Below are 14917 nucleotides of genomic sequence, written 5' to 3'. Positions count from 1 at the left end.
CGTGCAGTCACATTTGTAATGCCTCAGGCTTGAAGTCTTGCCTGGTTTGATGTCATCACACAATGGAATCAGTTAAATGCGGAAACCATTTGTATTAGTCAAGTAACAGTAACAGCTGGAAAACTTCACGCAACATCAGATGCTGTACACATTAATAAAAAATGATGATTAAATGCTTCCCAGTCTTTGCTTTGCGGAGCAACATTTTTCTTCAGCCAAAGATGTTTAAAGCAATTGATACTGTATAAGGCATCCTTATTAAGTCCGCTCAGCTCCATCGATATCCAAATTACAAACATTGATCAAGGGTTAAGGTCAAAACACTGAGAAATTACTTATCACAGTCCGGTTTAACCAATCCTGAATCTCCCAGTGATTTTCCATGTGGTTTTAGATATTAAATGGTTATCTAATCTATGGGCTTTATTTTAACGATCTGAAACGCAAGTGTGAAGCGCAAAGCGCAAGTGACTTTGTGGGCGGATCTTAGGCACTGTTGCTATTTTCCCGGCGGGAGAAATAACTCTTGCGCCAGGCGCAAATCAATAAGGGGTTGGTCTGAAGTAGGTTCATTATTCATAGGTGTGGTTTGGGCGTTACGTCAAATAAATCAATCAGAACGCTATCCAACATTCCCTTTAGACGCAAGGGCGCAAGTTCCATGGCGGCTTGCTATTATTATGACGGATTTACCAGGCGCACGGCAGGAGCGGTTCACAGCTGAGGAGACCGACGATCTTGTAAGAGCAGTCAAAGACAGAGAAGTTGTTTTGTATGGGGATGGGAGAAACCCGTTCAAATCAGCGTAGGTTAAACAGGCGTGAGAGGAAATAGCCACAATTGTCTCATCAGCTGGCATCCCCATCGTTGCGCCAAGCGCTACAATGATGTCAGGAGACGGGGGAATCCCAAGCTTGCCAGCATAAATCGGGCACGCCGTGTAACGGGAGGTGGATCTGCCTCTACACATGACCTGACGCCAGTAGAGGACATCGCTGCGTCCACCCTCACCGCTGAAAGGGTTTTGGGGCTTTGAAATCGGACCCAAGAAACGCAAGCAAGGTCCAACCCCAAAGTACTCTTACAAATCAAGTTCATATACATTAAGGTTTCTTATGAAAACATTTTAATTATTATTTACATAAAATAAACGCAATACAGCCACACATCAAACTTATGAAAATATTTTAATCGTTATTTGCATGAGAATTTTTTAACGCAGCCACACAATAAATAAAAACTATCACCACAATGCTCACCACTATGATTTCCCTTATCTCATGTGTTAATATTTTTTATTGCAACAATTTATGATTTGCAAAAATAACTGTTGCATCTGTGTAGATTAGATAAGCAAAGTGTGTGTGCGTTGTGCACGATATATACATTATGGTCAAGCATGCGCCCTTAAAATAGCATAATGAACCACGCGCAACGTGCCACTGAATTTAGACTAGTTTTTTTGGTCAGTGGCGCAATTGTTTTTTGAAACTGCAAAATAGCATCAGGGATGGTTTGCGCCGCAACACGCCTCCTTTTTTTGCGCTGAACCACCCAGGGAGCGCAAGTTCATTCCCTAGTTTGCCGACGTGCGTCTGTGGAGGGAAAAACCCGCTGTGCGCCGGTGCAAAATACGAATGATACATGCATCACTGACAAAGTCAATTGCGCTGGGTGCAAGATAGGGCCCTATATGTATTAGAGAGAACCTTCATCATTTGAGCGTCTTCACGGCGTTGATGCATTGCCCACCTCGCAGTCTCCTTTTCATAAAATAAACTGTTAGAGAGATAACTAGATGATAAACAAATCTGAAAAACAATAAAGAGTTATAGCATGGTCTACGTAGTGGGCCTTTTGATAAATGAAAAGCAACGGAGTAGTGGCAAACCGCCACGATAAATACAAGCACAAAATACCATTAGTTGTAGTGGAAGTAGATCAAATAAATGCATTCAAGAAAGGACTCTTGTGGACAGCCAGTTTTATTGTGACTGATCTTTCCGAAGCATGTGAGAGATGCTGGATTTCCAGTGGTATTAGATGGTAATCATAAAATGCTGTCTAGATTTAAATTTTACATAAATTCAATCTTTCCCTCAGCTGCACCTTTCAAATCTCATCTTCTATTCCACATATTCAAACCGGCGTTCTGCATTCAGTTAAGACACATGCGAAAGCCAATAGAATTTGCCGTGAATAACATGAGACTTGGCGCGACCTGTCGTTTTTTGAATTTGAGTGAAAATGAGATTTTAGAGCTCTGGCAGAGGGGAAGATTATCTGTGGAAAATGACTTAAATTTTCACTCTTTACAAAATGTTATTGCATTGGCTTCAGGTGGCTTGTAGTATAAGGCAAGAGTTCAAATGGAACCATACAATGTTGGAACTAAACAAGGGTGAGTACATAATGTACAACAGCAAAATTGTTGATTTACTTTAATCAAAAGAAATTTAATCTTTTTTATGCACTACCACACATATTGTTGCAATCCCAGTAATTAGACTGTTTAAAAAAATATTTTTTTTCTGATTCAAGTAGTAGTATGTTGCATAATTTGGGGGTCAGTACAATTAAACAAATATAAAGTTTTAAAAACAACACTTTTACAATTACACGAAAGAAAAAGTTTAAAAACCAACAAGTTCACAATCGACCTATAAAACTTTTAATAGCTTAAACAGCAATATAATTCCGCTTGCTAAATTAGCACACCACCTATTCTATGCAGATCATGCATGAAAACAGCATCTGTCACAAACAGATCCGACCCATTCGTAGCGTAAACACAAGACGGCTATGCTTTCATATCCACATATTCATTTAGACATTCATTTGTTTACAAGTCACCGCAAGTTGAGGAAAATCCATAATTACATATTGAAGCAAGCTGGGACATTGGGCAAATTAAATTTGTCTCTGCAGATCTGATATGAATTTTAAAGTGTTCTCTTTATTTTGCCCTGTTGACGAGAATAAGGCAGACCCTAAATTCAATTCAATAAGTAGCTAATTAAATTGGTTGACAACAGGCATGTAGAGAAATGTTTCACTCCACGTGGGATTTAATTAGATTAGTTAATAGGATATGAAGACACTTTTAAGTCTCAGACTGAGACTCTGAAAACATAAGGGATGAGTACAGTGTAGGTAAAGTCAAACTAGATAAGGTAACCAATCTTTCATTTAATTACTGTAATGACCCGGTTTGTAATAAGTGTGGAAGCTAATGTGCGGTGAGCATATATGGGTTGATAATGTAGTCATTACTGCTCAAAAGAGAGAATCTTCACCACAATCCATGTAAATTTCTCTTCGTGCCCTTCATTTGCTCCCTTTCATCCACACTGCTGTACTCCTATTTAAACTACACTGTTACTATGTCATCTCTAAAAATATATATGCTAACCAATGCACTTTAAAATATAGAAATATGAGATTATTATAAACGATTTAGTTCTATCTGAAAAACATAAACATTTAAAGTACATTTGTTGGTGTCGTAAAACATAAACACTGTTTAAGACTACAGTAATTCAGACTTATCAGTTAATTAGTTAATTTAACAAATAGATCATTTCAGTTTGATTTTACATAAATTAGTAATTATTTTCCTGGTTGTCTGATTTGTATGCATTTGTATAATGTGAATCATATAAACATACTTTTATTAGAAAAAAGGAACTATTAAGCCACACCCCTAAATTCAACATCACTGGGGTGAAAGCAGATCATACTAAAGCATTTAAATAATCTTGAACAATAGTTTACATAGTAATACAAATTCTCATAAGATTGTATTATAAAAACATTATTTACAGTACTACTGTATGTTTGCACACTCATTCACAATTAGCATAATCCCTGCCTATGCACTACAGCTATGCAAATTGTGTTTCTAGGAATGCTTTAATCCTTTGGACTTCTACATTATATTGGAATGCATAAGACATGAATAGACTACATGCATATACCAATAAATAAATAAATTAAACTGTGTCCACCAAAGCGTTAAAAAGCGTTTACTATCTTAAGTAATATCTGGTGCTCTTGAGACGCTGGAGAGCGCTTTGAAAGCACTGTGCAGTTTTCTAGTATTCTAGGGTCTTATTTTGAAGAATACTTGGATAAAAAAAACTGCAGTACCCATTAATATTAACATCTCCATTGATAAGCTGAACAATCTATTGTTTGTCCCGACCAGGGCATGAAATTAACACCCGACCACGCGCCAAATGCGGGTGGATTTTGCAATTGGCGGGTAACACTGTCAATCTACCAGCCACATTGGCGGGTAGCCAATGCGAATCAGTGATGTGCGGGTCATTGTATAAACAACCCACTCCCGACCGACATTTTCAACTAACCCGCCCCGCCCGCAATTGTTCAAAATAGTTTTTAAACTCGACCGACTGACCGCGGCCTGAATATCAATAAAATATTTTTGGATGACTCGTAACCGGCACCCGCTCATTTCTTATCAACCTGCGCATTTTACCGATGCAAATTGAGTGATTCATTGAGAGGATGCGACTGCTGTTTCGCAACGTTCATGCGATTGGAAAGAAGATGAGGCACTTTCCTGACTACGTTTGGATGTGCGAGTAAGTATTAAATTGTTGGTGAGATGGGATGAGAATGCAATGCTGACGTATGCTACTGTACAATCACAGTTGCACAGATGTGTAGTGCTGCTGTGACGGATCAGAACTCTTGATGTGTAAACTTTAGAGAGAGTTGCGCTACTATGCCTTATACTGTAGTACATTAACATACATTTTGCGAATATAGTAATGAAAAACAACGTATGTGCGGCGTTTATGTGCGCAGTTTGCGCCCCCGCTGTCTCTGTGTGCGTGCGCGGGTATAAGGGAACTCAAAAGGGCACATCGGAGAGACGCGTTCCTAAAAGCATGCGTACATAAAATTTTTCTGCTCTTGACAGGGCACATATAAACAAAATGATCTCAACAGTATTCATTTTCTAATAAAACATTTCTTTATGTCTTAAGTGTATGTATAGAGTGTCAAAAACCAGTCTGTGCTGGTCTTAAAGAGACAGTAACCTCAATTAACCTACTTAAGTCTGTGTCATTAATGTTAATCAAACAACCTAAGACAAAGAGAAATTCACATTTGTAGCTCTGAAAAAAAATTATATTTAATTCATACAATAAAGACAGTGTTATAATTCACTATTCGGGCAAAAAAAAACTGGCTGGTAAAAAGTCTCTGTGGCAGGTGGATTTCTAAATCCACCTGCCACAGTGGCTGGTGGTCAAAAAAGTTAACTTCAGGCCCTGGTCCCGACCCTTCTCTTCTGTGATTGGATGACTGTGTAAAAAATGACAGTGACAATCTCTGTGTAATAAGTAAACATTTTTAAAAGACAGGGTAAAAGACTTGTTAAATACCATTATAATACATAGTGAAGCAAGATGCAGTGTTTGTCTAAAAGATGAAAGAATGTTGCAATGTTTTATGCACCATTTTCACGTGGTAGGGAGCAGGTGTACATTTATTTCGTACCAACTAACATTTTGAAATTTCAAACATTTTCATGATTTCGACAATTTACATCAGAACTTGACAAATGGTTTACACACTAAATCGTTCTGTTTGCGTTTCATAAATCAGGCCCAATGTTTTTGACAATGTTTTTTGAGATAATAAACATTTGCTGTTAAGTATTTTTGCACTCGTCTATTAAGTCCCCCTTGTCTTTGAGCATCATAATAGCATATGTATTTTTTTCTGTGACAGTGATTTTTAATGCTTTAAAATAGGTTTAATGTAACTACACCCTTGCCTCATTTAGTATACACAGATCTATGAATATGCAAATTATTCCCCACCTCCACTCAATCACACCAGCTCGGACTATAAATATTATTATGCAAATTAGGCTCTGCCTTCAGTAGTTCGCATCACCTAGGACCAGTGGCGTGCACAGACCTCCTCAGGGGCAGGGGCGGAAAGACTAAAAAGGCATTAAAAAATTATAACAACAAAAAACAATCAAATGAATTAATATTTTAATAAATGTAATGTAAAATAAACTAAAATAAATAAATAGTATTGTAATATTACATTAATAAATACATTATTAAAGAGTAACTAAACCCTAAACCAACTTTTTTTAGTTAATGATCGGTAAGAATGATGCTTTATTAGTGCTGTTCATTGATTTTAGTAACTTTTTTTGACATTTGGATATAAAGTGTTTCAATCAGTGGTGGACAGTAACGAAGTAAATGTAATTCGTTACTGTACTTAAGTAGTTTTTTGGCGTATCTGTACTTTACTTGAGTACTTTTATTTTGGGAGACTTTTACTTTTACTTTACTACATTTTAAAGTCAAATATCTTACTTTTTACTCTACTACATTTTGAAAATTCGGTCGTTCCTTTTTATTTATCAGTGGATAAAAAAAACTTAACTCGATAAAATAAAGCTGCAAAAAAAAAAAAAAAAAAACCGCACACGTGATGCGTCAAACCACCAATCAGGGTACAGCATGCGCTTTTGAACTTGTTTTGGTTGCCGCGCGGGTTCACGAAAGCTAAGCGAGTGCAGCAGCCAGCGTATCGTTTGGAGAATAAAACTGCATTTAAAAACAACGGAGGAAATGACTTGACCCGCCACAACAACAATGGCCTTAGTTACGCGAGTTTTTTAAGTCCTTGAAATAGAAGAACGAGTCCTTCGTGTCTTCTCAGCCTGCCTCGAAACTGTGCTATTTCTTTTTACAAGAATACTCCTTCAAATCTAAGGAAACGCGTAGAGGTAAGCCATTTTTATTCTGGTTATATTTTTAAAGGAGCAATCTTAACAGTAGCTTGCAGAAAACTGTTTCATTGTGTAGTTAAAATTTATACGATGTTATCATGAATGAATTTTAAGTAAGTTAGCTATGCAGGCTGGAGCAATTTTTAGCCGTACAGTTAGTGCTGTGTTATTGTGAAATGACAATCAATCGCTATCAACACTGTTGTAAAATATAAATGACATTTTGACTAGCCATGCAGTGTATTTTGCTTAAACAGGCAGGTGGATTGGAGTGGTCCTTATACTACATATTATAACTAATATTTTCAAAAGTTTTGCTTCCAAATATATTAATACATTTATTTATGTATTAGAATATACATATGACATGCTAAAGCACATTAAATGTTTCTTAAATTATATTCTGTAAGGCTTATTGTATCTGCCAAAGGAAGGGAGACTGGTTTCTAGATATGTATTTAATGTCTGAATCTTTTCTTTTGCAGAGAAAGCATGGTAGCCAACATTAAAAGGTATGTTACTGTAACATCATCAAGGAAAAGAAACCTGGAAAGTAAGGAGGCTCCATCAACCTCCAGATAGTAAAAGAAAACTCCTGTGAACCTGTGCTTAATTCAAGTTTTTACTACACTTAAACTGTTAAATTATTTAACAAATAAATCTTGAAATGAGACTTACTGCTCTCAAATCCTGTTATTTCATTTGGTGCTAAAGGAATTGTTTGGCTTTAAGGTTTTAGGCTTATGATAATTTTAATAGACATCAGTGTCTGAATAATTAATGTCCTTCCAATAATAGATTAGTGAGCCAAGAGAGTTTTTTTCATATAATTTGAGTTTCGTGACAATATGATACAGACATAATAAATCACAGTACTTTTGTACTTAAGTACATTTTAAGGCAGATACTTTTGTACTTTTACTCAAGTAAAAATTTTAAGCTAGTACTTCTACTTTAACTTGAGTAAAATTTTACCCTGGGTATCTTTACTTTTACTCAAGTACATGATTTGTGTAATTCGTCCACCACTGGTTTCAATACTGCAATATATGGTGTAAAAACGTCTGAGTGCTGCCCTCTTCAGGTTGAACGGTGGCTACTGCAGTTGAATTTTCCTATTGGATGTTGGGTCCAAAAAATGACTCGTGACGTAACCAGATTCAAGCTCACCACGCCCTTGTTACGATCTCACCACACACTTGGTACTTAGTTCGTCCCCTCTATCTCCGTTGGGATATTCCCACTTTTCTTGCATTTTTCAAATATTGCCAGTGGGCGGAGTCAGGCTCTGACCAGGGGTTTAGTTACGCTTTAATATAAAAATATATTGTATTGTTATATACAGTATTGCTATGAAAATACCCAACATTACTAAAAGAACACAGATACACCCACTTCGCTCCACGTTTGCCAAATGCTTCCGCCAAAAAACAGTGATTTTTTGTATTATTGTTATTGTTAGTGGCAGTTACGTATTGTTATTTATTATAATATTTATAATAATAATCATTATTATTTAATATTACTGGAAAGGGGCACATAAAATTTTTATACAAAAAGAGGAAGGGGCTTGAGCCCCTCCGGACCCCGCCCCCAGTTCATGCTACTACTTAGGACGTAGGAAACTGAGGCAGACTCCAAATGTATAGAGAGAAAATACACAGAAATGGTGTTGAATGATGAATATGCAATTGGTTTATCTTAAAGCACTTTAAAAATGCCATGCACATAGACATATAAACAACTATAAACAATTGATTTTCACCACAAGGGGACTTTATATTTACTGCTGTTTAAGCTCATGCTCCTAGCTTTGCTTGCCACATTCACATTAAGACCAGAGTTGTGCAAAAACGTACACTATAAAGTCCAAGAAATAGAGTAAAGATGTATATCAACATCTCACAGGCTTCATTCTCCAACCTAAATGTCCAAATGAATAGTTTAAAGTGTGTTAAATCACCTATCTCTCTTTGCGGAGGAAATAAAACCGTCTTGCAGGACCTTGACAGCGTGACGTCCCGCACAAGTAGGCGGTGTGAAGTGAGCTGTGAGTCTTTATCGGCCTCTTATATGATGCCTGAATCACTTCCATTCCAGTACATTCTGTCTATGGGCTCATTTTAAAGATGCAGGAGGGAAGGGGAATGAAATGGGGTTGTTTCTTTGAATTGACAGTAGTGAATGATCCTACCCTGGTTAACCTTTATAGATCACTCACTGTAAACTCTCTACAAGTGATCAGAATTTCAAACAGGCTAAGTAGAAAGAAAAACTGCTAATTAAATGGACCTAAAATTTAAGCTGATGCTAAACAGATTGCGGGTGAAGTTTGCCAAAGGTTTTTCACATGAGACACATTAATCGTCTTTGTGGACATTGTGATTTGCTTGAGTTGAGTACTATTAAGCTCTTATACCCATTGGCTGTTCAATACATTTACTTACATGGGGATTATCTTCTTGTCACGGTATAACCACACACACGGGAGACAAAGATACAAGCAACACTTCTTTTAATATACACCGGAATCTGGAGTTGAGTAGTGGCAAACATGTAACATTAGGACATATCATGAAAATCTGTCTCTTTTCATGTGTAAGAAGTGCTGTAATTGGGTCCCCTGTGCTTCTATCAACCTAGAAAATGTGAAAAAGATCAACCCAGTAACTTAGTTTTGGTAAAACATTCTCTGAAAGCATGTGTAAAAAAATAACTCATTGAAATTTGGCTCCCCTTGTGATGTCAGAAGGGGATAATGTCGCCCCTTAATCTGCACTATCTGACCACGGCACTTCTACTTCAACAGATCACAGATTTAAAAGGATATACTCAAAAATGGCACATTCTGCTCACACAGACAAAGTGGCAATTTTAACATGCTATAATAAATTATCTATATGGTATTTGGAGCTAGAACTTCACATACGTACTTTGGGGATACCAAAGATTTATTTGACTTCTTAAAAATGTCTTATGAAATGTCCTCTGACCGACAATAAATGAAGACAATGGTGAGAATAAAGGGGTGTGCGGGGCAAAAAGTAACGCAGGGTTAGTTGTAACACGGACTGTTTACATTGTTCCACAAGGTTGAGCGTTTTGTTTTTCCGGTATTTTTTTCACGCTGCCAAAATATGATCTCCCGCAAATTATTGGAAATGTTTAATGTTTTCCCAAAGAGTTATTGATGAATGAGTGTTTTAGTGGCATGTAAGTAATTTTTTTTCGGTTTCCAAGTTGGGAGTGTAAGATACCAAATCCAATGCTATGTCATGTTGACTAAAACATAGCATCGTTTTGAAATATGTCTGCAGCTCTTGGCAACTTTTTTGGTGGGCTTAAAAATGTTTTGACCCAGCGGGGTTAACGCTGTGTTTAAACTAACCGTTCAGCACTTAAGATATGAAAACCACTAACGTTAACGTAATTCTTGCCGTTGTTTTTAATGAACGATTGATAGCTGCTAACAAAATAAATGTGCCTGTCTTTTCAAAAATTGTGTGTCAAATGTATTTTTGCTAATATCTTTAATATTGATTGAATAAGCTCACATCAAAGATTGAAATCATAATGAAATGAATGGCTAAATTCAGACTTTGATGTTCATTCAGAATATTATTTGAAACTGTAGTATGGTTATTACAGACTGGGTCACATATAAAAATTTTTTTATTATAATTGTTCTGCCTTTCCTCACATATTTAGACATTTGTATCCATTTATAACTGAACTATTGTTAGAAAAGGGCTGGATGAATGAATACAGTGTGGATACCTGTCTATTATAGACAGATTTATAAACAATATCCACAAAATAGTATTAAAATATTTAATTTTTAGCAAGTGTTACAACTAACCCACTGCTGTTACAATTAACCCCACCTATGGGGTAAGTTGAACATTTGCACTTCCGTCACTTTAAATGTTCATTTGTAGCAGATGTGTGTGTTGCTTGTGTAAAAATATCATTAATCAAACTCAAATATTTTTTGAATGATTGAGCCAAAACCAAAAAGCGTTAGGTTGTGCCCTGCTCTCCTCTATGGGTGATAGTGAACAAGTGAAGACATTAATCCATGAATACTTGTCGTTTGTTGATGAACTCTTTTTCTCAATTTTTGATTTTGATCTATCCATTACACTTGCATTTAGAATATAAAGTCCCATTGAATGGACTACTTTTATTGTTGGATCTTTATTTATTTATCTTCGTACACGACCAAAGTCGTCTCATGATATGTCGCTATACTACCTCATCTACTGTACAATGAGTACAGTACGTATTAATGTTTTCTAGATGGCTTGACAGAACAGAAAAGTGGTTGATGAAAACAGATCTAGGGAATAAACTTTTAAGTTTTGAGATTGATTTTTTTCTTCCCTTCAAAAGATTTAAATTGCCTTATTTGTTTTTCCATCTGAAAACCTGTCATTGTATCTATGATGTTCAGTCCACCTACAGTGTATTCTCATTGTGCTTTCAATCTCAGAATCTTGCCTTGTGATGGTTGTGAGCGCAGAAGCTTTATGAGAACATATCAACAAGGAGACAGATCATGTGATGGACCTGTTAGTAGTTTTGGGAGATCATATACTCAGGTAATGCGATTTATTTTTTTATAAAAGTGTTGATAAGTGAGCTTGTGCTCAAACAGTCAGTTGTGCATATGGGAATATTTTCATGGATACATAATTATGAGTACACGAGATTTGGCCATATGGCTCGATTTTATGAAATATTTAGTAGCTGTCAAAATAAAAAAAAGATACTCAACGCAGTCTACTTTCAGATTTTAATTTTATGTTTGTCAGGTGATCATTCAGTTTCAGATCAGTTTCAATGGACAGACATTCTGATAGTGCTTATTGATTTAAAACTTTGAAGTATTCGGTTATCCTGATGATTTTGATAAGATCATATCATTTACGTGCTTATTAAAAGAAACATATCTTACGACAATAAATAAGGACAGCTAAGAAGATAAGGGCAAGGGCATGAAATTGTGTTTTTCATGTAAATGTGTTGATATTTAATCACCCCGCCTTCCTTCCAACATTCTTCGGTTAAGATTAGCTGAGTGGTGACAAGGAAGCCTTGTTCAATTTTTGCCTTCCTGACTGCCTGTGTTCACTCCAGTTTGAGGAGGGTTTGGGGGGTTTGAAGCTTGTACCCACCTGACATTAGATTACAAAGTAATTCTGCAGTTCAGGCTGAGTGCATTTCAATTTGGGGTCTGCATTATTGATCTGAAGGAACAGAATCAGTTTTCTGACAGAGACCTCTGTCCTCTAAGCTGCAAATGATCAAATTGAGTGGCTTTTCTTCTCTTGTGTTAAAAGGCATTCGAAACGTATACATAACAGACTTATGCTTAGGAAATCATTGATCAACTCATGCCAGAAAGCTTCATCTATGAAGAACATATGAGGAGCTCAGTAAATGTAAAACTCAGTGCATCTGACATGTTTTTTTTTTTTTTGTAAATTATCATATTTTTATATCTTAATGGTTTCAGGCATTTCTGAATTGAGCAGATTTGATGGGAAGGTATTTGAAGAACGTATAAAAAGTGCCACGAGCATTGGGTTAATATCATTATCTCATTTTTGACGGAGGTGGGGTTTAGTAGATTTTGCATCTTAGCTCTGAGCTCATGTTAGAAGAAAATATGATGCACCATGTGTCAAAAAATTTGATTTATGACCTTGATTTACGACCTAACACCTAGGTGTGAAATTTGTCACCTTATGAGTTGTTTGCTTCCTGTAATAAAATTTTATGGCGGCAATTGATGTTTATACTCAGGAAGTTGTTCAGGAAATGATGTTTATCCAGGTGTCCTATAGTCTCTGTTGTTTCACGCCTCCCCTCTCATACGTGAGTGTTTAAATAGGGTCTGGTAGTTTGTATTTTAAACAAGAAGACAGTGTAGTTCTAGTGTTGCAATGGCTGCTCCAAAGACTCCTAAAAGGGCGAGACAAGTGTTGTGTACTTCTCCGGCAAGAGGTACTGTGGAAATGGAAGAAAGGATTACTTTTGCTCCTAAGAAAAAACAGAGTGTTAGTTTGACAAAGTTTCTCCATGAAAATGAGAAATTTGTGAGATATGATTTCACAATGTCTGATAGACGCGTGGGGAGATATCTGTTTGACAAGGAGTCGCGGTGCGTCAGGCTCTTTACGGGCGATCTTGGAGATGGAATCACTACTGATGATCCTTGTCTGATGTTCCCTGCTAAAGACTGGTTCATATTTTATAATTATGTTTGGAACGATTTGAACAACTGTGGCGACGCCCCCTTGTACATCGCAGAGTGGGACAGTGAGGTTCCTCAAACAAGATACCGGGTGGTTGGAGACCATTGTAGAAAGCTGCCAGATGACTTTGTTTATATTTTTCGCTGCAACGACAAGACAAAGATCATGGAATATACCTGGCCTATTCCAGAGTCTGAGCATCACAAGTACTATGACTTGGTATATCTGTTTCAATGGAAAGATGTGCGAATGTTTGACAACATTTTTTCATGCATTGACAAATTGTTTAGATGGTGTCAACTTTATGATCACTACACTTCCGTTAAAGTGAAGTTGTTCCACCCCGAGAGGTGTGTCTCCGCCTCGAGGACCGGCCTCCTATCCCCACCTACCTATTACAGCCATTAAAAATGGCTCCAGTTTGGATCATTCAACACACTTGCTTAACAGGCTTCAAGAAACTATGGCTTCCCCATGCTACACCAGTACCTTTGCGCTCCCCGTACCAGGACTTGATGAAGATGAAAGAACCTACAGCTGGACCAGTGCCCTCAAGCCGGCCCCGGCGATGCCTGATGACAATGCAACACCCTACACCGGCAGCAACCCTCTTGAGACGGCCCCGACAATGCCTGATGTTGTTCCAGCATGCTACAGCAATATCCTTGGGACTGCTCCGGCAATGCCTGATGAGGTTCCAGTGCCCTACAACCCCAGCCTTGAGACGGATACTGCAAAGCCTGATGATGAGCCATCCCCAATGGAGATCACAATGCCTGTTTCTGACAACTCTTGGCTGGATAAATTTTGTATGGATCTGGGATATCACAACCTGACCTTCCTTACGACTCCTTATGGTTGTACTGGTTCAGTAGCTGGAGCAGCACACTTTGCGGGGATCGACTCCACAGACGGATGTATCCGGACTGACGGCTTCAAGATCATTAAAACAATCGTCGTGGCACTTTTGCAGCATCTTGTTGACAAAAAGCTGAAAGAGATCTGTAGCGGTTGTGAGGTTAATCATCCTAGTCAACTTAGGCACAGCTGTATTTTTGAGCCTAATGCCTATTTCTTTGACTTTTACTTTGAGGAACTGTCACGTGCTCTGTTCAAGCCTGAACTCAAACATATCATTTCTCAAGCATTGAGCCGTTGTGGATTAAGGATTCATCCTCTGAGGGTTCAGGGGTCAGTTGACAGCATCTTGCACGAACTGCGTGAGGAAATTTTTATTGTGGAAAAACTTTCTGAGATCAGAGAAAAACTTGGAGGCCCTGACAACGAAAGGATTGTCCGTGACGCTGTGGACAGCTGGAAGGGTATCATTCATATTGACTGAGTCTAACAAAAAACCATGGGGAATACATGCTTTGTGACTGGATTGGTGAAGTGCCTACTTAAACATCGTATTAGATGTGAAATGACCAGCTTGCTTTATAAAATTGTTAATGAAAACTCTGATGTAACTGTACCTGTTAACAGCTGTGTTGTGGATGCTAAACGCCTTACAAATCTCGAGAACCATATGTCTGTTGTAAGAAATATTTCTAATGATTGGTCTGCACTGATGCGTTTATGCATTAACAAGGGTGAATCAATTTCTGTAACTATTAAAAAAATTTTAGACTTGATGACTGAAGGTGGTACCTGTATCAGAATTACAGACATATTATGCATGTGTACCTATGTGTCTGATTTATGTGTATTTACAATGTCTAGTAATGATCAGGGTTATGTTTGTGAAATTATTGAAACACTGGTTGATTACCTTATTGACAAAAATATTGTGATGTGTATAAAGTTTCTACACTATATTGATGACTTATGATGTAAAATCTTTCACAATAAAAACTTGTATCAC

This window comes from Paramisgurnus dabryanus, chromosome 7, assembly GCF_030506205.2.
Source record: "Paramisgurnus dabryanus chromosome 7, PD_genome_1.1, whole genome shotgun sequence".
NCBI lineage: Eukaryota > Metazoa > Chordata > Actinopteri > Cypriniformes > Cobitidae > Paramisgurnus > Paramisgurnus dabryanus.
This window is presented reverse-complemented; position numbering follows the sequence as displayed.